We start from the raw sequence: 24,981 nt of genomic DNA, 5'->3' as shown, positions 1-24,981 counted from the left end.
TTTTTTTTTTTAAATTTTTTTTTCAACGTTTATTTATTTTTGGGACAGAGAGAGACAGAGCATGAACGGGGGAGGGGCAGAGAGAGAGGGAGACACAGAATCGGAAACAGGCTCCAGGCTCTGAGCCATCAGCCCAGAGCCCGATGCGGGGCTCGAACTCACGGACCGCGAGATCGTGACCTGGCTGAAGTCGGACGCTTAACCGACTGCGCCACCCAGGCGCCCCTTAAAAGTAAAATCTTAAAAGAAATTGAAAAAATAAGTAAATACCTAGCAGTGCTATTGCTGGGTCATAGGGTAGATCTATTTTTAATTTTTTGAGGAACCTCCACACTGTTTTCCAGAGCAGCTGCACCAGTTTGCATTCTCACCAACAGTGCAGGAGGGTTCCCATTTCTCCACATCCTCGCCAGCATCTATAGTCTCCTGATTTGTTCATTTTAGCCACTCCAACTGGCGTGAGGTGGTATCTGAGTGTGGTTTTGATTTGTATTTCCCTGATGAGGAGCGACGTTGAGCATCTTTTCATGTGTCCATTGGCCATCTGGATGTCTTCTTTAATGAAGTGTCTATTCATGTTTTCTGCCCATTTCTTCACTGGATTATTTGTTTTTCGGGTGTGGAGCTTGGTGATCTCTTTATACATTTTGAATACTAGCCCTTCGCCCGATATGTCTTTTGCAAATATCTTTTCCCATTCTGTTGGTTGCCTTTTAGTTTTGTTGATTGTTTCCGTGGTTTATATACACAATGGAATACTACGTGGCAATGAGAAAGAATGAAATATGGCCTTTTGTAGCAACGTGGATGGAACTGGAGAGTGTTATGCTAAGTGAAATAAGTCATACACAGAAAGACAGATACCATATGGTTTCACTCTTATGTGGATATCGAGAAAATTAACAGAAGACCATGGGGGAGGGGAAGGAAAAAAAAGGTTAGAGAGGGAGGGAGCCAAAACATAAGAGACTCTTAAAAACTGAGAACAAACTGAGGGTTGATGGGGAGTGGGAGGGAGTGGGGGGTGGGTGACGGGTACTGAGGAGGGCACCTGTTGGGATGAGCACTGGGTGTTGTAATGGAAACCATTTTGACAATAAATTTCATATTTAAAAAAATAAATTAAATTAAAAAATAAAAAATAAGCAAATAAATTTCCAGAGTCTTTGTCTGAAAATACCATTATTTCCCCCTTACTTTTGAATAATAGTTTGATTAGGCATAGCAAATAGTACATTTCTGGTTGTACACTTGGGAAACAGGCAAAGTGATTTTTGATCCTGTTCACATGCAGGCAGAGGTTTTAGCTTCCTGCTTAATGTGGGAGGTATTGGGTCCCAGTTCTCAACTGGTGTGAAGATGTGACCCCTGGTGGCTTTATCTACTCTCGGTTCCCCATGGTCTGTGCAGCTTTCGTCCTTGCTAACCACTGGGTTCCTTCCTATTTCTAATCCAGAAAAACTTTCCTTTTTTGTTTTAGATTATAGAGTTGCATATATATTTAATATTTTACCTATCATTTCTTTGCGTTTGGAGAAGAGTGATGTTTCTGCATGTGTTCAACCCACCATTAGACCTAGAGATCTGAGCACATATCCTCATAATGGAGCTGAGGGATCTATTTGCCAAGGTCCAGAAAAACTAAATCTTTTTGACGTACCAAAGCAGGCGTAAAATGCAAAGCACCAAATTAGATTTTGTTAAAGATCCTAAATTAGAGCTGAGCAATGCTGCACTTGGATTGGTTAGTGCAAATTAAACAGAACTATTTCATTCAAGTTTATGGTCATGTGGGTTAATTAAAAATTTCTCTTTAGAAATACAGCCCCCAAGACTCTATGTAATTTAAATAGATTCTACATTCATGCAGAGTGAGAATGGCAGTTTCAATATTTAATTCTTGCTTCATAAACTTTGAAGGCTAAAAACACATCCTCCCCAAGTTGTGAACACTCTTTATGTTGGAAACAACTCACTAAAGGAAACTTGGAGTTGCTAGGTAACTTGGTGCCTGTGGAAGGCTTCTGATAAAATGTATTTAAATCAGATTTCCTGGAGCAGATGGGTAAACTGAAGTGGAAAATAAATTCAAATGATCTGATATTGGCTTTTCATGCTAAAACTAAAATCTCTTTGCAGTCAAAGCTCATACAGATCTTTTTAACTGGGCAGGTTTAAGGTAGCCTTGCTGCAGAGAGCATCACATCTCATTCTCTGTAACATGAAGCCATCCAAGTTTTATAAGCTGAATTTCCTTCCAGAAACTGAGGAAGATCCATGAAGAATGAATATCACATGGAGAAGGAAGCATCTTTAAGTAGGTCCGCTTTCCTTCCCTCTTCACTAGGTACAACCCTTTTTGATAAAGTTAAAGGACCTAATTACGGTGGTCTTCTCTTCAATTCTTCCATACCTTTTTTCTCCAGATCTTAACACTAAAAGAAAATAGTCAAAGTAGAGCTGAGTTTCTGGGTAGTGAATCAGCCAAGTCAGAATCCCCTAGTCTTCAATGGTTAGGCCAGGAGCTCTTGGAAATCAGAAGAAACTGAATTTATATGAGGGTGTACAAACTATAATGTAGCTATAAGGATCATCCAATAACCAAATTGCTACTACCTGAATGTACATAGGTCAAGAATGAAAAGAAGCTGTCAGTTATTTCTCAAAATTTTTTGTATGAGACATAGGTATTGGGGACAAGCAGTGGTGGGGGGCAGTGTACATCATCCTCTACAAGAAATTCTTCAGAAATCTTTTTCTAAAGGAGGAACTTCAGGGGCACCTGGGTGTCTCAGTTTTTTAAGTGTCTGACTCTTGATTTCAGCTCGTCATGATCTCACAGTTTCATGAGTTCGAGCCCATGCTGGGCTCTGCGCTGACAGTATGGAGCCTTGGGATTCTCTCTCTCTCTCTCTTTCTCTGTCCCTCCCCCACACTCTGTCTCTAAATAAATAAATAAATAAATAAATAAAAACAAAGGAGAAACTTCAGTCACCCTATAACTCCCAAGAGTTGCTTTATTACTCAAACATCTATAACCTTTTAGGATTGGTGAATTTGCATAAAAATAATTCAAAAGCAATCTGGTAGTTAACTTATCAGTTCCGGTAACTAAAGATACCCAAAATCCTGGACACGAAGCCCCAGGAAAGTGTCATCACCTCTCTAACAACATGCATAAAAAACAGAGATGAAGTAAGAAGAGGAAAGTGATCTCAGAACTCAGCATATGTGTCTCTTGTTACTGTACTGTGAGAATTTTCACCATGAGAATAAAAAGGGCACTCTGGGAGAAGGAGACAGCAATGGGAAGCAGGTGTAAACAAGAATGGCATGTTGTGGAACTGCAGCTAAGGGAAATGGCTCACACTGAGTGGCTACTGCCTGGCAGGCACTGTACTAGGTTCTTCACCTGTGTTATTTCACTTAATTATCACAGCACACATACCCAGAAGACATTATTTTTTTTCCATTTTATAGGTGATAAAACTGAGGCCCCAAGGGGCCTAGTGACTTCAAAGAGGTCGCACAGCCCATGAATGGCAGAGTCAGATTCAGAAACAGGTCTGCCTGACTTGAAAGCCCATGGCACTTCCTCCAGAGACTCAGGGCCCTAAGGAGGGAGTGGGATAACAGACACTCTCATATACTGCTAATGGGAGTGTAAATTGGTTCCACATTTTAGAGAGAGATTTAACAATATCTGTTGAAAGGTTTGTTAAGTGTACACAACCATCAGATTCAGCAAAATTGTCTTTGGGGAATTTATCCTAGAGATGCACTTTCACAATTACACAATGATGTATGGAAAAGGGTGTTCATGCCGGCATGGTTTGTAATAGAGAAAAACTGAAGGTATCCTAAGTATCCATTAATAGGAGATGGGTTATGGTAAAACCCACAAAGTCAAATATACTGCACTCATTAAAAAGAACAAGGTAAATCTATGTGAACACACAAAAAGATATTCTCAATATTGTTCAATAAAAAAAGGAAGTTGCACAAGAGTACATATTTATGAGTATGCGAGGTGGCGGTACGATCCTCTTTGAAGCATACACCATTTGCTATTATATTATCAAGGCCAATCTTCTGGGGAGTGGTGAACTTGGGGGTGGTTCTTGGTAAAGTGGAGAGGGAAACTTTTACTTTCACTTTGTACCATTCCAATCTGATTTTTTTCTAATAAGCAAGTATTACTTTCATAATAAAAGAAAAAAATTTAAAAAGGCCCTTTGTGAACTTAGAAAATAATGGAAGGTTTTTACAACACAAAAATGAAGTGGGTCAGGATCTGTTGGAGAATAAAGGGAAGGCAGATGATGATTAAAGAGCTAATGATTGCCAAAGGTCATTTATGTCTTCACGCTAATTGCCAACGCAGATTCACAAAGAATTTCAGTATTGGAGAGAGTGCACCTTGAAGGCAGAAGACCAAAAAGGAAACTCTTCATGATATTTTGGATATCTTGTCAAACCAATGTTGAAATGCTCTGATATTCTCTCAACTCTATTCAGTGCCCAGAATCTTCAACATATTACATTGTTCTGTTCATACAAAGCACGGTCAGTATAAAGGGAGCCTGGTAGGCAGCTCAGGTAGAAGGAGGAGTTCTATCCTCCCCCAAAACTTGGCTGCTGCAAACCATACTAGTCTCAGGATGCATGGGAAGTCGACAGTGACAGCTGTAGCCCTTTCTGCATGGAAATATTCTTCCTCTGATGTGGAGGCAGATTGCATTTGCCTGGTTAATCCAGCCATACACTGGAGAAATGAGAAAAGGCCCAAGCTACCCATATGTGCCATAGATTCTAAAAGATGAGCCGACCAACAGGGTTTTTTGCCACTGCTTTCTCTGATAATGTCAACATGGCCGCTATTGTTTCATTGGTTTTCTTTGCCCTGAAGCTAAATGGAATTTATGTTGAGTGAATATCTCTGACATGCTTCAGACATCTCAGAGCACTTTTGGGCAGAACACATGACTGAATACTTGTTCCGAACTTTTTTGCATAGTGGTTTTTGTTGTTGTTGTTGTTGTTGTTGTTCTGCTTTCTCCCAACTGCCCAATGCTTCCTTTTCTTCTAATTTTGTTCTGGTTAGGTCTCCTTTGGGTGTTAAAGCCATTATTTGCACTTTCCCTAATAATAACAACGATACCTAATATTTATTGGGGCTTATTAAGAGTCAGGCACAATTTTAAGCATTTTACACAAATTAATTAGTTTAATTCTCATTATAAATCTATGAAGCAGGTACTATTACTATCTCTTTTTGACAGTTGAAGAAGCCACAGATTAAGTGGGTAAGGAACATGCCCAAGCAGTAGAACTATGATTCTAAGCAGATTTGTCTCTCCACTTAACCATGAACTATATACTGCATCACAACAGAGGTTGCTATCTTGTAAGAGGCAGCAGGACAGAAAATCTGTCTGAACCAAGATAATCCTTATGTTCTCAGCAGTCTGGATATCACTTTCCTGGTTTTGACACCTTCTCCTCTCCGTAGAATTCTCAATTCATCTTCCTTAACATGGAGAGGGACTCTACCCAGAATCCTCAGCTTCACCATCAGCCATGCCTCAAGACTCTAGCTCCTTTCCTACCAACTGAAGCCCACACTGATGTCTTCCTCTCCTAACAACTTTTGCCTTTGTTGGCAGCACCAAACAGCACGTATTTTTAAAAATATCCTATTATCTGACATATATAACTTAAGACGTTCTTCCAATCATGCCTTTCTCCCCAGGCTTTGAAGGCATATCAGACACTTCTTAGACTTCATCTCATGTCCTCTCAGCCCACCTTTTATCCCAACTTTTCCTGCAGCAAACAGCTGTGTTCAGAAATAAACAGACAGGGGTTCTTGTCTCAGCTGGATCATGAATTTATTAGACATTCTAGCCTGAACTTCTCTGATAACCTGACTGAGTATCTGCAGGGATCTGCTGAGCACTCACACATATGCATTGAGAAGGATTAACATCCTTCGGAGAAACTCTTGACCAATAAGGGTGGAAACTGGTAGGTAGAGCTGCTCTCTTCTGCCTTTGTGCAGACAATATTGAGACATATTCTAAATGGCCCATAGTGATGACCAGCTTGATAATGTCCATTTTTACGGCTTTCTCTATAAGGAGTTTTGGGGAAGAAACATATGGATGGATTTATGAAGAAAGGAATAATGAGTGAGGATTACTGACTCTCATGTTAACGCCCATGAGCATCCTTCATAGTGAATCAATAGAGCATCAACAACCAAGTAGAGAGGATGACCTGTCTTCTGGATGTCAGTGAGACTTTCTCTGTGGCCACTCCAGTACCGTGCAAGAGGTTCATGAATGACATGGCCATGATGACAGGGTTAGAGATGAGGTGTGGACACAACAGTATCAACTCCCTTTCACCAAGGCTGATACAGTTCCTGCCATGGCTAATTATCCATCCTGGCAGCAGCACATTCTGGAACAGATAAAGCACCATCCTCAAGGGCACTAGCCAATTACTTGGTGGCACGGTGATCACATCAGACCCAATTCCATTACTGGAATTGGCACTGACTTTGGATATGGTTTTGCCTTCCTTGACCATCATGCTGCTGCCAATACTACTATCCAACACCACAATCTGAGTATTTATAGAATGCCTTCTTTGCTGGTATGGGATCCCCCACAACATTGCCTCAAATCAAAGGACCCATTTGATAGTAAAGGAGAGTGTGACAATGGGCACAGGACTATGAGAATGATTGGTCTTGCAATGTACTTCATCACCCAGTTAGTAGAATAATGGAATGGCCTATTAAAGTCTCATTTAAGGTGCCAGCTTGAGCATAATACCCTATAGGATTGGACTGCATCTGCCAACATGCAGTACATATACAGAACTAACAGTGCTGATTCTCCACAGCTAGAATATATGGGTCCAGGAATCAATGGGTAGAAATCAGATTGGTTCTTTTCACCATCATTCTCAATGATCCACTTGTGAAATTTTATTAAGGAAAATTGACTCGATTACCATGAGGAACTAGGGTTCTACATAATGTAGGTAGTAGGGCAGAAGAGAGTATTTCCTAGGACCCAGGGATTCAATGAGCCATCTTTTGGTGATAACGCCACGCCTGATAACTGTAAATAGAACTGCAGCCACTTCAGTCCAAAAGGGCTAAAGTTACTCAGAACCCCTGGGGATGCAGATCTAAGTCACCCCATCTAGAAAGTAACCTAGACCAGCTGAAGTGCTGGCAAGGGAAATATAGAATGAGTGGTGGAAGATGAAGATAATAAAGATCAATTACAGCCTTGGGACCAGTTGTAGCAATAGGGATTAGAGCTCATTACACTAACCTTCCTTTTTTTTTTTTTTTTTTTTTTTAAGCTCTATGGTCAAATTGGGGCCTGAACTCACGAGTCCTAGAGTTGCATCCTCCATCGACTGAGCCAGCCAGGTGTCCCCACATTAACCTCCCTATATCAAGTCTTGATGGCTCTGTGAAGAAAAATAAAGCAGAATGAGGGGGTAGAGAATAGCAGGGTGGGGTGATTATTTAAAAAGAGTGGTCAGGGAAGCCTTCTCTGATTATGTGACATTTGAACAGAAATTTAAAGTAGAAGAGCAAGCCATATGAATACATAGGGAAGAACATTCCAGAGAGACATTAGCAAGTCCAGAGGTTCTGAAGCAGGAGCATAGTTGGTGCAATTAACGAAGCTAGTATTGCTGAAGGGGAGTGAACAAAGGAGAGCGCAATAAGAGATATACTCAGGAAGGTAACTGGAACCCAGACCATGAAGGGCATGGGAGTGAAGACTTTGAATTTCATTCTATGTAAAATAGGGAGCAGTCAGCAAATTCTGAGAAGATATGAGTGCTCTGTGAATTGGCTATACGGGGGTCAAGGATGGGTGCAAGAAGACCAGGTAAGGACTACTGCAGTAAGGTGTAAGGATCTCATTTAACATGGGTTTTAAGATGGATCTCATTTAAGATAGAGTTGCCAAACATTGGGTTTTGGATTAAAATTTGTGTCACTGTCCTTCCTGGCTGATTTTAAGCTACTCCTGAGCCAAGAAACAAACAAACAAAGAAACAAAAAAACCTCTCCTACTTTTTTTTTTAAATTTTTTAATGTTTATTTTTGAGAGAGAGAGAGACACAGAGCATGAGCAGGGGAGGGGCAAAGAGAGAGGGACACAGAATCCAATGCAGGATCCAGGCTCTGAGCTGTCACTAAAGAGCCCAACGCGGGGCTCAAAGTCATGAACCGTGAGTGAGATCATGACCTGAGCCAAAGTCAGCCGCCCAACCGACTGAGCCACCCAGGTGCCCCAAATCTCTTCTACTTCTTACAAATCTTTTATAATGCATAATACAGCCCACTGGGTCTAGTGGTGAAGGCTCAGAAAATACCTATTATTTTATGATTAAAACATCCATTTGGTCTTTGCTAAGAACACACAGAGATAATGTCGCTCTACTGAAAAACAGAAGTGACATGTGGTTCCCAAGATCAGCTCTATGACTTTACCACAGATCCCCTGACCACATGCCAGAAAGTATGCTCCTCACTACAAACAAATCTACTCTTTGAATTCTCATAACAGCCCTGGAAGGTGGGGTTACACTGTACAAGTTTACAGATGAAGAAACAGAGACTTGGTTGGGAGTGTTGAGTAAGTTGCCAGTGCTCATTAATGAATAAGGGACAGAGCTCTGGACTTGAATCATGGGCTGTTCCCAGAGCCCATTTTCAACAATGACAACTCTGAGCTATTCGCCACAGAGAACTCTGGGAGAACTCTCACATTCTTTGGTGGCCTAATCTGATTTTTATAATCTTTCAGATTCATCTGATTATGAAAAATAGCTAACATTAACAGGAAAAGCTGATTTTTTCAGAAGTTTAATTTGCCTGAAAGAAAATAATTAGGGCAGTGATTCTATTTGTTTATTAACATCCCCCAGTTTAGAATGAGACTTTTGCTCTTGGAAATCATTTGCTCCAAAGACAAGAATGGGTGGGCATTTCATTCTAGCTCCTTTTATGATGTCTGTTGCAGTTATCCTGCCGTGTGACTTTTTTTTCTCAGAAAGCCATAGCACTGCCTTATTCCTACTTAAAAAAAAAAATCATTAGTGTAGTTGCATTGCAGAAGAAGGGAAAAAACAGATGTGTGATCTGCCCATGAAATAGAATAGTTGCCCCACACGAGCTCAGCCTTTTTCATGTGCTAGCTGTGAGCCTGTCCTCATGCTGGGGTAGAGAAGCTCATTACTGCTCAGAGTAACCAAGAAACAGGGCTGGGCAAAAGGAAGAAGGAGACCAAAGGCCCAGAGTCCTCCCACCAAATTGGATCCTGGGAAGTCTGACACTGGGGCATCTACCATAGTCGCTCAGCAGCCACTTGTTTTTTATGACGAAACTGCAGGGATAAAGGAGGTCATTCTAGTAGACTAGAGCATCGCCCAGTATTTGCCAGTGGATAGAAGGGTCATGGGGTTGGCGGCCACGTGGTATAATGGGTGCAAAAGTAGCAGATACTCATTTGTCCAGACTGTAAATACCCAGTTTTGATGTTTTGTTGAATCTGCAGCTCTCCTAGAAGCATAATGAAGTGTCTGCAACTCAGAAAATCTTTCCAGGCTTAGAGAGTGCACCTCCTTCTCACTCTTCCTTGCCACTTCTATCCTCTTGGCTGCCCTCATGGTTTGCGCTGATGAACTTCTGCCACTGTACTGGGTGCACCCCGCCTAAATGGCATTTTAGCATGGATGTCCCCAGGTGCCTAGCAGCCTTGCCTAGATTAACGCGTCAGTGGCATATGGAGCAAATGGCCTGTCGTTCAGTCCCAGAGTCAGTTTAAAATATCTTCCAGGCTGCTGACTTCTTTGGCATGATGCCTGTGGCCCCAGTGTTTGAGGAAGGACAGCAACATTGTCGGAAAATTATATAGAGTGAATTTTCTTGTGTAAGAGCTAGAATCTGACTTTCCCCATCCTCTCTCTCTTCCCTCCTGGTATCTAAGGTAAATAAATAAGCATACCTTCTGAGGTGGAGTGCCTTGGACAAAAAATAATTTTGAGAAAATATTTTTGTGTATGCCAGTTTCTTTTTTGGCCCCACATCTTGCTCTTCTTCCATAAAGCGAAGTACCTAGCTTGTGCTTTTCAAACACTGTTGCATTTGGTCCTCTTAAAAGCCCTCTGTGTCGGTATTTGCTCCATTTTGCAGACAAGAAAAACCGAGGCTCAGAGAGATTTTTTTTTAATGTTGCCAAAGCATACTACACAGAAGTGGCAGAGTGACAGTTCAGACCCAGGTCTTTTTACCCCACAGCACAAATTCTTTCCACTCTAAATCCAAGCAAAGACCATTGTCTGAACTGATACTGTGCCCACATCCAAGCATCTCTGGGGAGGGGGAGATTTTTCACTGCAGTTCAATGGGCAGAGCTCACAGTGGTCAGTGACTCCATAGGCATTGTCAGCAAGAGCCCTGGGATTCTTCTTGTACAATCTCCTCATCATGCTCTTCTCTCAGTGTGTTTAATGGCGGGTCATTGTTACTGTTTAGTTGCCTGATGGGTTTCTCACTCCTAAATCCAAGTGACGAAGCAGATCCTGCTGTCCTTGGGATTATCCCCTCTTGATGAGTGATGACCTCAGGAGTGGAGACAGCTGACCTGCAGGCAGAGAGAGGGGGATGTCAAAGGTTCCTCCAGCTCAATTTGGATTGATGAACCGGAATAATTCTGGCAGCAGGGCTCATGGAATTGGCCTCAACCAGCAATCTTTCTCAATTTTTGTGTTGGAGTGGAGTGTTTAGGCAATTTTTCACTTACACCCTCTCTTTTCCACTTTAGGTATTTGAAAAGCACAATCACCTGGAGTAGTTGTCACAGCACCAAACAATTATCGCTGAACAGAACTGCATTCACTGGCTACTCTTTCCTGCTTGTATGCTCTACTTTGCAAGAATCTTTCACTTAAAATGCCTCCCAGTTCTTTATTCTGTCATCAAAATGCTATACAGGCTTCAAGGCTTCGCTAAATCATCTCCAAGAAACCTCCTCCAAATCCATCTATCCAAATAAATTATGGAGTAATAATTATTATTCCAAATTCTTTACAATGATAATAATAATGGTATTTCCTTAAAATTGTCTCATTGTGTAGTTGCTTTCTTAGATAAGTAATATCTTTGGTCCAACATTTAAGTGTATACCTTGTACAAATCATCAAAGTGAAAAGTAAGTTCACCAGTACCTGACCCTTCCAGAGATATTTTAAAACACACATGCTCTTTTAGGAGTGCCTGGGTGGCTTAGTCAGTTAAGCGTCCAACTTCAGACCAGGTCATGATTTTGCAGTTCATGGGTTTGAGCCTCGTGTTGGGCTCTGTGCTGACAGCCAGAGCCTGGAGCCTGCTTCAGGTTCTGTGTCTCCCTCTCTCTCTGCCCCTCTCCTGCTCACGCTCTCAAAAATAAGTAAACGTTAAAAAAAAATTTTTTTAATAAAATATCCATGTGCTTTTTAAAAAAAAAAAATCAAGGGGCGCCTGGGTGGCGCAGTCGGTTGGGCGTCCGACTTCAGCCAGGTCACGATCTCGCGGTCCGTGAGCTCGAGCCCCGCGTCAGGCTCTGGGCTGATGGCTCAGAGCCTGGAGCCTGTTTCCGATTCTGTGTCTCCCTCTCTCTCTGCCCCTCTCCCGTTCATGCTCTGTCTCTCTCTGTCCCAAAAATAAATTAAAAAAAAAAGTTGAAAAAAAAAATCAAGATATGAGAATAATTGTTAACCTATATTAGCAATTATGTAAGAGATACTATGCTAAGCACTTTATATGAATTATATCATTGAATCCTCCCCACAAACTTATGAGATAGGTACTCATTATGCATATTTACAAATGAAGAAAGGAAGGCTCAGAAAAGTTAAGTAACTTGCCCATGATCACACAGTTATAACGTGGCAGAATTGGAGCTTGGCCTCAGGCTGTCTGACTGGAGAGCCCAAGCTCTTCACCACCATGCTATATGCCTTAAAACAACTCTCTAGTTGTGTCATGTACCTGTTTCTGGTTTTCCACCTGGATGAAAGGGTACTTGGGAAGAAAGGAAGCTGTACAGTATTGCTGAAGCAAAGTGTCATTGGGAATCAAATTCTGACTATGAGACTTACTAGCCGTGCGACCACAGGTAAGTTTTCAAAATTCTCTGAACCACTGTTGTGGGAGAATGCTAACCTGAGAGAGAGATGGAGGTGTGGTGAGGATTAGGGGAAATAAGGAATGCGAAGCACCTGGCACATAAGAGGTATTCAGAAATGGTAGGTACTTCATCAAGAGCCATGTCTTTTTTTAAAGATACATTTGCCGGCTTTTGCCCACACTGTATATTTGCACTGTCCTATGCAGAGCTGGAAGGAAATGTCCATGTGATGTTTGAAATAATACATACAGAGTTAGGCTTTTGGATGGCAGGAAAATACCACACAGAGGTCCTGGAAAATAAACACAAGGTGAGAGGCTCTTGCACCTAATGCCAATGGGCTAGTTCAAAGTGAATGGACAGTTATTTTTTGGCTGTTCAAAGAAATGTACGGAGGAGTATGGAAGAACGGCCTGAAGATTGTATGCATTATAAACCTCCTCTGAGGTCAATATGCAGAAATGGAGTGTGGAGGAAAAGGGAGACTGAGGAAATACTCAAGGACTTTGCCTGGAACATTCTTCCCCCAGATACCCTCATGGTAACTCCTTCATCTCCTTCCAGTAACTCCTCAGGCATTTCTCCTGACCTCTAACTTGCCCCCACCCCAACTTTATTTTTAATTTTTTTCATAATACTTTTCACTACCTATCACATGATACAATTATCCCATTTATTGCATTTGTTCCTCATTGTCTGACTTCAGCATGTATGCTCCTGGGGGCCGGGGTCTTTGTTTTTTTTCCCTGATGGATCCTAAGCACTCACAACAGTACCTGGCACCTGGTAGGTACTCAGTAAGTTTTTTTGGAGGAATATGTTTTTCAGATAAGAAAACAGGTTCAGTGACTTAGCCTGGATAAGCTTGCTAGTTAACAGCAGAGTCAAGACTAGAACTCAGTTTTTTTGCCTCCCAAACCAGTGGTCTTTCAACAAAATCATTTTTCAAGATAGAGAAGTATATGTCTAGGATTAAGGAATGATTTGGCTGTTGAGAAATCCAGACAAAACTGGAAACGAGTGCATATAGACAAACTAACTGAACCGTAAAAGTGACAGCAGGAAAAAATCAGAGATGTGGGTGGTTGTGTTGATTTTTTTTTTCAAAAATTTGTTTAAGTACCTGAGACTCTGCTGTCAGTTTATCTAGTGAAATAAGATTCATGATCAATGTGTGGAGACGGAAATTTCAGACCTCATTATACACAAACTGAAGATTATTCTTTTGCTGTCACTGCAGCATTTGACACGCCAGTGAAAACAAAAGGAAGTCTGTCTCAGATGCCCCTTTTAGCTTTGACAGATGTGGAAACGCATGAGTTTGGGACGTTAATTTTTGGTTGGATGTTAAATGTGAGCATGTCCAGAGATGATACCACCTAGCTCACGCCTGGCTGAAGCCCCAATGATGCAGAGAATTTCAGTCCAGGACATCATCCTCCATATCCCTACTTCCTTCTCTTATCCCAAAAACAAAGGCAGCCCTCCGCCTATTTCCAGGCTAATCCTCCACCTGAGCTTTTGGTCACAGCCCCTTCTCCTGTCACTTATTCCTTCTCTTGAATCTTAAACCTGTCTTTTCCCCACAACATGCAGATATGTTCAAATCTCCTCCATGCCAAGCAAGATAATGGAAACTTCCCAATAATCTCTTGAATCAGTTAGCTGTTGATGTGTAACAAAGTAGCCCAAAACAATGGCTTGAAACAATAAGCATTTTTATTATTCACAAACTGGTGAGTCATCTGGGCAGTTCTGTTGAGCTGGGCCAGGCTCCCCTGACTTTAGCTGGGCCTGAAATACTGACTGCACATCCTCATGAGTTATGCAGTCAGGTGGTAGGTCGGCAGGGTGGTCAAGGATGATCTCACTCACGTGCCTGGCAATTAGCAGGTTATTAATTATGGTGAAGTGGGTCACTGGGCCACTGATAACTTATCCAGCAACTTAGCACAGGTTTGTTCTCATGATAGCCACGCAGGATTTCAAGGGATTGAGAGGGCAGAGAAGTACGCAAAGCCTTTTGAACTGGCACAACATCACAACGCCAGCCCGGGAACAAGGAAATAGACTCTACTTCTTAATGAGAGGAGCTGCAAAGTCACAGCACAAAAGGTGTGAAGTCAGGAAGGGGTGAAGAATTAGGTCGGTTTTGCAGTGTACTTTATCTCTCTTCATCCTTAAGCTTCTGCCCAAATATCTCTTTTCCAAACTTCTAGAGAGTAGCTGTCTCTTGCTTTGCCTACTTTCTTACCAACCAGTCACCCCTCACCCAAATGACTTCATCTTATTACCACTATCTCCATTTTTATGAAACTGCTCTCTTTAAAGACAACAACAATGCCTCAAATATCAAATATTATGAACTACTTTCAGCTTTCATCTTATTTAATCCCAATGCACAATTTGATCCATATGGTCATTCTCTCCTGCTTAAGGCTCTCCTCCCTAAGACTCTCCTCCCTTACCTTCTATGATTCACTCTCTTTTGGGTCTCCTTCTACCCCTCTGACCACTCCTTCTCAGATTCCTTGGCTGGTTCATGTTCCTCCTCTGGCCAGTCAATGTCAGTGTTTCCCATGTTTTTGTTGTCTTACTTTTCCTTTTCTTCCTTCCTTCCTTTCTCTCCCTTCTCATGCTGAACTCATTCTGGAATCTAATCTAGTCAAGTGGCTACCACCTATATGTATTTTTTTGTGTATGACAGAGAGAGAGAGAGAGAGAGAGAGAGAGAGAGAGAGAATGAGTGGAGGAATGAGACAAAGGGAGAGAGAGACAGAATTTCAAGCAGGCTCCATGCCAGGCGAGACTGATGCAGGGTTTGATCTCATGACCCTGGGATCATGACCTGAGCTGAAGTCAAGAATGGGAACACTCAACTGACTGAGCTACCCAGGAGCCCCGCTACATGCATCTTTATTCTAACTCATTTGTTGACCTCCAGGAATAAAGTGTCAATGCCTACTGGATGTAGCTATGGGCTCCTCAGATGTTAAGTGTGCCCAAAACTGAGCTTAATATTTCTTCCAAAATGTGAATCTATCTTCACTTTCTTTCTCTGTTAGCAGTTTTGCAACTCTTTCAAATCACTGAGCTAGAAACTGAGGACTGTCCTTAACACTTTCTGCCCTGGGCTTCCTACATCTCAGGATATTAAGTCCTATTAATTCTATCTCCCAAGCACTCCTTCAGACCCACTCCCTCCTCCCTGCTGCTCCCTGAGTTCAGGCTCTCATACTCTATCGCCCAAGTCAGTGCTGAAGCCTTTTACCAGCTCCCCTGACTCCTTTTTGCAGCCAGAGATCTTTCTGAAACACAAATCAAACTGTGTTATTCCTTTGCCTCATACACTTCCACTGGCTTATTTCTGCCAAGATCAAATGTGAACTTTGTATTAGATAGTGATCATCATTTGCCAAAAAAAAAAAGTACTCCATGCCATTTAAGAAAAAGAAATTTAGGGGCGCCCGGGTGGCTCAGTCGGTTAGGCATTCAGCTTCAACTTAGGTCATGATCTCACAACTTGTGAGTTCGAGCCCCACATTGGGCTCTGTGCTGACAGCTCAGAGCCTGGAGTCTGCTTCAGATTCTGTGTCTTCATCTCTCTCTCTGCCCTTCCCCTGCTCGGGCTCTGTCTCTCTCTCTCTCTGTCAAAAATAAATAAACATTAAAAAAATTTTTTAAAAAAGAAAAAGAAGTTTATTTTAAAGAAAAAGGGATGGACTTTGGGTGATTATGATGTGTCAGTGAAAGTTCACCCTCGGTTTAAAAAAAAAAAAAAGTACCATTCTGGTGAGTGACGTTGGGAGATAATGATAAAAGGAGAGGCTTTGTTTGTGTGGGGGCAGGTGGTATATAGGAAATCTCTGTACCTTATTCTCACTTTTGTTGTAAACCTAAAACTGCTCTAATAAAAGAAAGTATTTGTTTTTTAAAAAGGAGGATTGGGCGTCTGGGTGGCTCAGTTGGTTAAGCGTCTGACTTTGGCTCAGGCCATGATCTCTCAGTTCATGAGTTCAAGCCCTGCTTTGGGCTGTCTGCTGTCACCATGGATCCTGCTTCAGATTCTCTGCCTCCCTCTCTCTCTGCCCCTCCCCTGCTTCTGCTCTCTCTCTCTCTCTCAAAAATAAACATTAAAAAATTTTTAATAAAAAAATAAAATAAAAATAAAAAAGAAGAAGGAACCATGAAGAAAGGAAGGAAGGACTTTCATGAAGGAAGAAGTGAAGCTAAGCAGCAGGGGAGTTGCTAAGGATAATATCCCATGTCTGCTGGCTCCTCTCTTGCTGCCTTTAGTATCTCTGCTTCTTACTGTGACTCTACCCCATTCCCCTTCAGATTCCTCCCTACCCTCTCCTCACCACTCCCCACAAGTTCATCAAGGCACATTGCCCCCACAGGCATTCTTTTTTTTTTTTTTAATGTTTATTTATTTATTTTGAGACAAAGTGCAAGAGAGAGCAGGTGAGGGGCAGAGAGAGAGGAAGAGAGAATCCCAAGCAGCCAACGTGGGGCTCAATCCCACGAACCATCAGATCATGACCTGAGCTGAAATCAAGAGTCAGAAGCTTAATGGACTGAGTCACCTGGGTGCCCCGAGAAAGGAAATCTGATTGGCTTAGCTCATGGGTCAAGTAAGGTCATGCAGACAAAACATGACAGCCTGAGGTTCACACCTTCAGTAGGATCTCTAGAGAGGAATGTTCTCAAAGACAGTGTGGGCTGAGAGGCAACTAGACAGGTCCACTATATTGCTTAATACAGCACAGCATTTTTCTAGTATCAGGTCCAGTTCTTCTCCACTGCTATGCACTATCCACTCCAACTACATAGAACTATTCTTCATCGCTTGATATGTTGTGCTGTTTCTCATATGCTATTCTCAATACCTGCCATATTCTTCTCCTCCTTAACTCCTAGAAATCTCCTCTTTACTTTTTAATGGCCAGCTCAAATGTCACCTCATCTATAAAGCATACCCTTGCCCCTGTCAGTTGCTCTCTTCTCTGGAAATGCTTAGCACTTTGCACATAGCTCTATTTGACTATATATCACACCAAACTGAAACTGTTCGCCCCTCTGCTAGATTATGGGGTTTTTTTTGAGGGGGAAGGGTTGTTTGTTTGTTTTTTAATTTGCAGGCACTATTCCCAACATCCGGTGTAATATTGGGTTCACACTTAGAGATCCAAAAAGTTTGTTGAATGGATGAAGATGTGAATGTCCAAAGTCTCTACATCAGTGTTTTTCAAAGTGTGCTCCTGAATCAGTAGCATCAGAAACATTTGAGAACATGTTAGAAATACAAATTCTTGGGCCCCATCACAGAGCTACTGAATCAAAAGCTCTGAACGTAAGTGTGGTAGGCAGAATATTGGACCTATCCAAAGATATCCACGTCCTAATCCCTGAAAACTGTTAATATCTTATGTTACAAGGCAAGGAGGAATTAAAGTTGCAGATGGAATTAAGACTGCTAGTTGGCTGACTTTAAAATAGATTATCCAAAGTGGGCCCAATGCAATCACAAGGGTCCTTAAATGAGGAGACAGTAAAGTCAGAACCAAAGAGACAGGCATCATAAAAATGACTTGACAGCCACTGTTGGCTTTGAAGATGGAAGGGGAATTCTAACCAAGGAATGTGAGCTAGAAGCTGGATAAAGGCAAGAAAACAGATTCACCTTTGGAGCCTCCAGAATGGAACTCAGCCTACTGAAACTTTGATTTTTACACAGTGAGACCCATTTTGGAATTCTGACTTCCACCACTATAAGATAACAAATTTGTGTTGTTTTAAGCCATGAACTATGATAATTTGTTACAGCAGCCACAGGGAACAAATACAATAAGGCCCTGCAATGTGTGTTTAGCAAGTTTCCTCCCACCATACACTCTAGCACCTGGTACTATGCCTGCTACAAATCTCCTCCTTTGTTGTATTAGTTTCTTTAACTGTCTCTGTACTGTTCACCACTGCATCCTAGCTCCTAGCCCAGCGCTGGTGCTCAATAGCCATAGTAAGTAATACTGAGGATGTCTTTGAGTGCTGTTCTAGGCACTTTACATGACTTATCTCAGTCCTTATGAAGTAGGTAATATTATCATCCCATATTTTATGCACCAGTAAACTCATGTACAGAGAACGAAAGCAACTTGCCCAAGGTCCCCCAGCTAGTAAGTGGCAGAGCCAGGATTTAAATTCACTCTCACTCCAGAGTCCATGCTCAAATGCTATGCTATGTGGTTTCTAGGCAGGGTACAGTGTATAATTGGCGAGTGAATCAATAAATAAATACTAAACAGTAAATCTCACCTGAGAACTTTAAAAGGATGTTTGGGAAGCAGTAGCAGAGCTCTTAAGACAATGTCATCCCAGGGGAGAAGACACATTCCCATTTGTGCGCAGGTGGAACAGAGCATCTGGAAAGACAACCAGGGTGGGAGGGAAGGCTGGACTGGCTACAGATGGCAGAGGGTAAGACTGGAGAGGGTGTGCCTTGGGTAGGGATGGTGGCTCCCAGGAATGAGGCAGGTGGGAATTGAAAGGTAACAAATGAAGCAGGACTGCACCTGGCTTTTCACCACATTATCACCAGCATCTAGCCTAGGCTGGACCCTTAGAGGCCCAGAGCCCAATCCGCAATATACATTTGCTTAATAAAAGGGATTTTTAATGTGAAATTGTTCTAGGATCTTCAGGCATTTGTTCCAAGGTGTTCAAGAAAGATCTCTGACTGGATTCACCAGAACGTTCAGCCGTGACACAGATAATATGAGGGGAAAGGTTGAACCAAAAATCAACGAACTGGAGGACATGGAGACAGGGAAGTACTGATAGAACAGCTTCTGGTCAGTGGCCAAGACCGAGGGTTCAAGGAGAGTGAGGCCATTCCCAGTCAGGGACCTGCAGGCCTAGCTGAATTATGGGATTCCAGTATGTATTCAGTGCCCACGTGTCAGGCATGGAGCTAAAAGCATGGTGCTTTCCCACTGGAGCTCATTGAAGCAAAGTGTCCCCATATGAGGGCAGAGCACAGGAAGAGGAAACCAAGGGCAGCAGACCATTTTAATTTCATTTCACTGTAGTTTTAGTTTCATTACCAAGATAAGGTCCTAGTCCTTTTTGTTATTGTTGTTGTTTGTTTTTGTTTTTTAACTACAATGAAATTTGGGAAATCCATTTCAAGTGGTTTGACCTTCAGTGACCTTCCAGTATCAAATTTTCTGTGTTACTTTTCAGGGAACATTGCCTCTGGCCCCACTGCTCTGTGTAGTACAGTGGGTAGATTGCTCAGTGGGCCCAGCTGCCCGGAAGCTGGGGAACGCAGAGAAGTGGACCCTGTAACATACCTAGAACTCAGTGTTACATGGGTTAAGAAGGGTGTCATGGGAAGAGGACAGCATTTGGTGCTAGATGGTCCTAGGTTTTAAATCCCACTCAAGCTGTGTGATATTGGGCAAGTTACTCAACTTCTCTAAGCCGTAGTTTCCTCAACTGTATTGCAGGACTACTAATCTTGCCAGACTGGGCTATTGGAAGATTAACAGATGATCATCTCTGTCAAGCAGCCACCAATGTTAGTTTCCAACTGAGGGTGTCACTTGTACCCTGAGACCCACTTTCTATTAATGTGTAATGATTATTTTTTAAAATTATAAAGAAAACAAAATGAGAAGAAGCAATGCTCAAGTTTCTGCTTCAGTCCTCTTTTTCTTCCTTAGATCCTTTATCCTCCTTGTATTCTCACTTCCCAGCCCCTAGACATACCACCTTTCTAGAAGCACAGAGCCTGAATATAATCTAGAGGTTTTATACCCCTAATAACGTTTTAGCTTTTTCTGTGTAGAGGGCTTGGTAGTTGCAGTTCAGAGAGGTTAAGTTACCCGGCCAAGATCACATAGCTAACAAGTATAAGAGCCAAGATTGGAAGCCAGATCACTCTGACCATAAAGCTAGAGCTCTTTCCTGAACAGGCTGTTTCCTCTTTAGTGGCAACAATTTCTCAAAGCAGGTTCTGGCTCAAAAAGTAACCCAGGGCTTGTTGGAGGGATAGAAACAGAGCACCCTTTCCAATCAAACATAGGACACTAAGAATTCACATCAGGAGGAGCTCAAGCATGGAGCATCGTCATCCCAGAAGGTAGAGAACACTGCAGGGAGGAATAGTACTTTGTAGACAGACAGGCCCGGTTAGAATCCACTTGCTAGCTGGATGATTTTGAGCGAAGTTACTCAACCTTTCACTTTCCCAATCTCCTGTAAATTGGGAATAAAATGAACATTACCAACTTCAGAGAGTTGTAAGGGGATCAGGTGGATATAAGGTTTAAAAAACAGCTTAGGGGTGCCTGGGTGGCTCTGCCAGTTAAGCGTCTGACTTTAGCTCAGGTGATGATCTCGTGATCTGGTCTGTGAGTTCAAGTCCCACATCAGGCTCTGGGCGACAGCTCAGCCTGGAGCCTGCTTCAGATCCGTGTCTCCCTCTCTCTATGTTCCTCCCCCACTCACACTCTGTCTCTGTCTCTCTCTCTCAAAAATAAAATGAAAATATAAAAAAAAATTTTAAAGAGCTTAGTACAAGGCACAGCACATGTCCTCAATATACACCATAATTCGGCCTACTGAGAATGTAAGAGGCTCTGTTCCTCACCTATACCTGAGGGGACATGTGCTGGAATACATAACCTGAACACAAATGCATCTAGAAGAAATATAGACAAATGTAATACAACAATCAAGTGAAAAATTTGCGTATGCTTATTCTTTTCACTTGAACAGAGAAACTCAGGCAATTAATGTTTGGAAAGGAATGTGAGGCAAACGGAATGAAGTCAAGTATTCCCCCCATATTAATGTCATGTGACCCCACAGCCTCCAGGGCCATTTTGGTTGTGCTAAGAAGACCATGCCCAGAGTGCCTCATTAAAACTTTACTAACAATAGCTCTACCACCCATGAAAAACTGTTTTCTTCTCCCTTCCTGTGAAATCACCCCAGTTGCCTCTGAAGAGAGACCCTCAAATAAACAATATTGAAGTATAATTAATACTGTTCCTTCCTCAGTTTCTTACTTTGTTGTACACCTTCATGGTATTCTACCATGCTGGGAATTCCATGCTGGAAATACTTGCACCTCACCCCAGGCTTTGCTGGTTTATTCCATCTTTCTCTTCAGGGGCAGCTGGCAGAAACTTTCTGGAAAGTAGAATTAGCATGAAATCTATCAAGGTTTTCACCAGTACTTTGACCTTGTAATTTTCTTTTAACATGGATTATTTTAGTGTGGGTGCCTCTGTCCAGGAAACCAGAAGAATAATATTTCTGTTTGAGGAGAACTGGAATCATAAGTCTTAGTTATAGAAGAACTGAGACTCAGTGATATGGGGACTACACAGCCAGGCAGTGCCTCAGTGATTCAAGAAGCTTTTTTCTCTTTCACCTGGTCAACTGGCATATCAGTTGTCATAGCCTTTCTGCATTGTGACATCTTGTTTTCCTTAGGAAAATAATTTTTTCATTTGGAATTCTCATATTCCCATTATTGGTGGCAATGTTATCAGAACCCTTTTCACAACAATCTATTCTGGGCCATATCTCTATTTCTGTATCGATTCTTAGTGCATTATCCTGACTCCAAGCCACCCAAGAAAGTCAGAGTCTGCACCAAGTCTGCCTCCAGGGTACTTGTGAAAGCACATTTAGCATGTCCTACTTCCTCTCAGCTCTCTGTCTTTGACACGGGTCTCTCTTCTAGCAGGTTGTATGTAAGGCAATGAAGTCTTTTTGGAGATATTCTCTGCATTTAAAAAAAGTGTATTGGGGCGCCTGGGTGGCGCAGTCGGTTAAGCGTCCGACTTCAGCCAGGTCACGATCTCGCAGTCCGTGAGTTCGAGCCCCGCGTCAGGCTCTGGGCTGATGGCTCGGAGCCTGGAGCCTGTTTCTGATTCCATGTCTCCCTCTCTCTCTGCCCCTCCCCCGTTCATGCTCTGTCTCTCTCTGTCCCAAAAATAAATAAACGTTGAAAAAAAAATTTAAAAAAAAAAGTGTATTATCAGTGAGTATCAGTTATAATGAGGCATTTTAGTGTGGCTTGATAATGCTGGAACCAAGGAACAGTGGCCTCTCTGCTGAGATCGTGGCTGCTACATTTCATTAATCCAAGTCAGGGTGCTAAGTTGATTTTCAACTTGATTGACAGAACCCTTTCAGCATAAACCCTGGAAAACTATTAGGAGGAAAGAATCCCATCGAGGCATTCTGCTTATAATAGTTTTAATGCAGAAGTGCATTTGATCAGCAGCATGCTGAGCTCATATCACTTCCAGAGTGAGTAGCAATGTGGTTCCAGTGTCATTTAACACAACCAATTATGGTACATCCTGACAACATTTGAAACAGAATTGGATTAAGAAAAATGCACTCTCAAGACTGTGGTCTGAGAGGCAAAATACTAGACTTTCAGTGGATCTCATTTTTGCCTCTCTTTCATTATAAGAACAAACTGAAGAAGAAGAAGAAGAAGAAGAAGAAGAAGAAGAAGAAGAAGAAGGAGGAGGAGGAGGAGGAGGAGTGATAAGAAGGAAGAGGAGGAGGAGGAGATGAAAAGAACACTTTTAGGAGTAAGAGGCTGAGAGAGAGCATAAAAAGCAAGATGTAACTGCAATTGATGACCTCTCCCTTTCTTCAGTACTCTTTCTGTTGCTGCAAATCTCCTACATACAAGAGTCAGATAGTCTTTCTTCAAGTATCAGATTCACCTCCCAAAATCAGAGAATGCATTTCTCAGCCTTCCTCGCCATTCTTATCCTCTAAAAGAAGCACCAGTTCTAATGAGTAAAAGTCCCTCTGATATAAAACATAAGCCATAAAGCTACCACTGTGTTCAGAAGGTTCTACTCCAGGGGCAATATTGAGTGATCTATGGACCAACAGAGGGATGTCTTCAAGATATTTCACATCTTAAGAGGATCAGGTAGTCAGTGTTATCTTCTGAATTAACCAGCCACAAATTTCACTGGGATAATACAACTGGAGTACCTGTCCAGGAAATAGAATATCAAATACCTTCTTAAAAAAAAGTTTTTACTGAGTTATTAGAATAAAAAGGTGATATATGTTCAATGCAAAAAGAAATCAGAAAATATAGAAGAAAGCAATGAAAAATAAGGATACCATCCAGAGACAAGCACTCTTTATTTTCTGGCACCACCTACACACATATTTAGAAACAAAAATGTTATCAGATCCCTTCCTTTTGTTCCTCTTTGAAATTATACTGAAACATGTCCCTGAATATAAAACTTTAATGTGACTAAGAATCGTCTGAGGTATTTTAAATATTTGAATGGCTGGTCCCCACATCTAGAGATTCTGCATCAAGAAGGAAGGCATAAGACCCAGGAATATGCATTTTATCAAGTGTTACAAGTGATATTGATGCTGACAGTTCTCCAACTACACTTTAGGAAATATACATCTTTGCAAATATACATCTTTTGTCTGATGATTTTCTTAAGATAAAGTTCTAAAAATAAACGCTTCATTTTGGCAGAGGCTATGCCATGCAGCATTTCAACAATCTACTTTATTTGTAGTTATCTTGTTGATAAAAAAAAAAGGTTGGGTCATGAAGACAGGAATATATTCCAAGGCAGGAACGACATTTGAGGCACTGGTGAACAGGGTAAGTCAGTCCAAGGGCCCTCAGAATCAGCCTTTCAGGTGTCTGTGGGATGCATAAATCCTCTTCAAACAACCCCTTGGCTCTTTCGTGGAGCCTGACAATGAGAAGAGTTGAGGAGGGATGGGGCAAGACACATGGTAAGAGTGGACTTAGTATCTTGGCTGGAGAAGCTGGTTCCTGAGAGGGGAGGGTGCCTGCCACTGCCATTTGCACAGGAGATTGCTGCCAACAAGGGATCACCAACCAAGAAAGCTCCATTACTAATCTCCACTTGTATAAAATTCACATTTGACTGGCATTCTGTTTCCAAAAATTTGAGAGAAGAAAGTAAGAAAGGATACAGGTATTTCTCCATTTCCTGGATATGAGTGTGCTTAAGAAAATGTACATACAGGGGCACTCAGTGGGTTAAGCATCAGATTCAGCTCAGGTCATGATCTTGTGGTTTGTGAGTTCCAGCCCCATGGGCTCTGCGCTGCCAGTGTGGAATCTGCTTGGGATTTTCTCTCTTGTCCTCTCTCTGCCCCTCCCCGACTTGCACTTTCTCTCTCTCTCAGAATGAATAAACACACAAACAAACAAACAAATACATAAATAAGGGGGTGTCTGGGTGGCTCAGTCAGTTGAGTGTGCAACTTTGGTTTAGATCACGATCTCACAGTGTGTGAGTTCGAGCCCCACGTTGGGCTCTGTGCTGACAGCTCAGAGCCTGGATCCTGCTCTGGATTCTGTGTCTCCTCTCTCTGCCCCTGCCCCCCTCATGCTCACTCTCTCCCTCAAAAATAAACATTAAATTTTAAAACATTTCAAAAAAAGAAAGTGTGCATACGCTCACTCATAGGAACAAAGGCAGACACACATTCCCTTGCTATAAGCTTTGTGTAAAAAATAATTTTGCCCAAGGCCAAAATATATGGAAATCAACCAAGGCATCCAATTTCAATCATTATAAAGAAAAAATGTTGTCTTCAATTTTGGAGGGTGTTATTGAAGTATGAAATACACAAAAGAAAGTATTCAAATCACAAGTTACTCAACATGCCGGTAAAAATTAGCATCCAGAGCAAGAATATCCCAATCCCA

General features: G+C 41.9%; 1 long non-coding RNA gene across 1 annotated transcript in view; it reads right to left on the bottom strand.

Annotated features, from left to right (window-relative positions):
* Positions 1-10,254: 10,254 nt before the first annotated feature.
* The window catches only part of LOC125173640 (uncharacterized), a 65,154-nt gene continuing 50,427 nt past the window's right edge, over positions 10,255-24,981 (bottom strand). Inside the window, exon 3 of the long non-coding RNA XR_007155101.1 lies at positions 10,255-10,688. This is a non-coding gene — a long non-coding RNA (uncharacterized LOC125173640). The remainder of the gene's footprint in view (positions 10,689-24,981) is intronic.

The sequence above is a fragment of the Prionailurus viverrinus genome, chromosome C1 (genome assembly GCF_022837055.1).
Source record: "Prionailurus viverrinus isolate Anna chromosome C1, UM_Priviv_1.0, whole genome shotgun sequence".
Classification (NCBI taxonomy): domain Eukaryota; kingdom Metazoa; phylum Chordata; class Mammalia; order Carnivora; family Felidae; genus Prionailurus; species Prionailurus viverrinus.
Note: the sequence above shows the minus strand (reverse complement) of the source record. Positions and strands in the feature narration are given on the sequence as shown.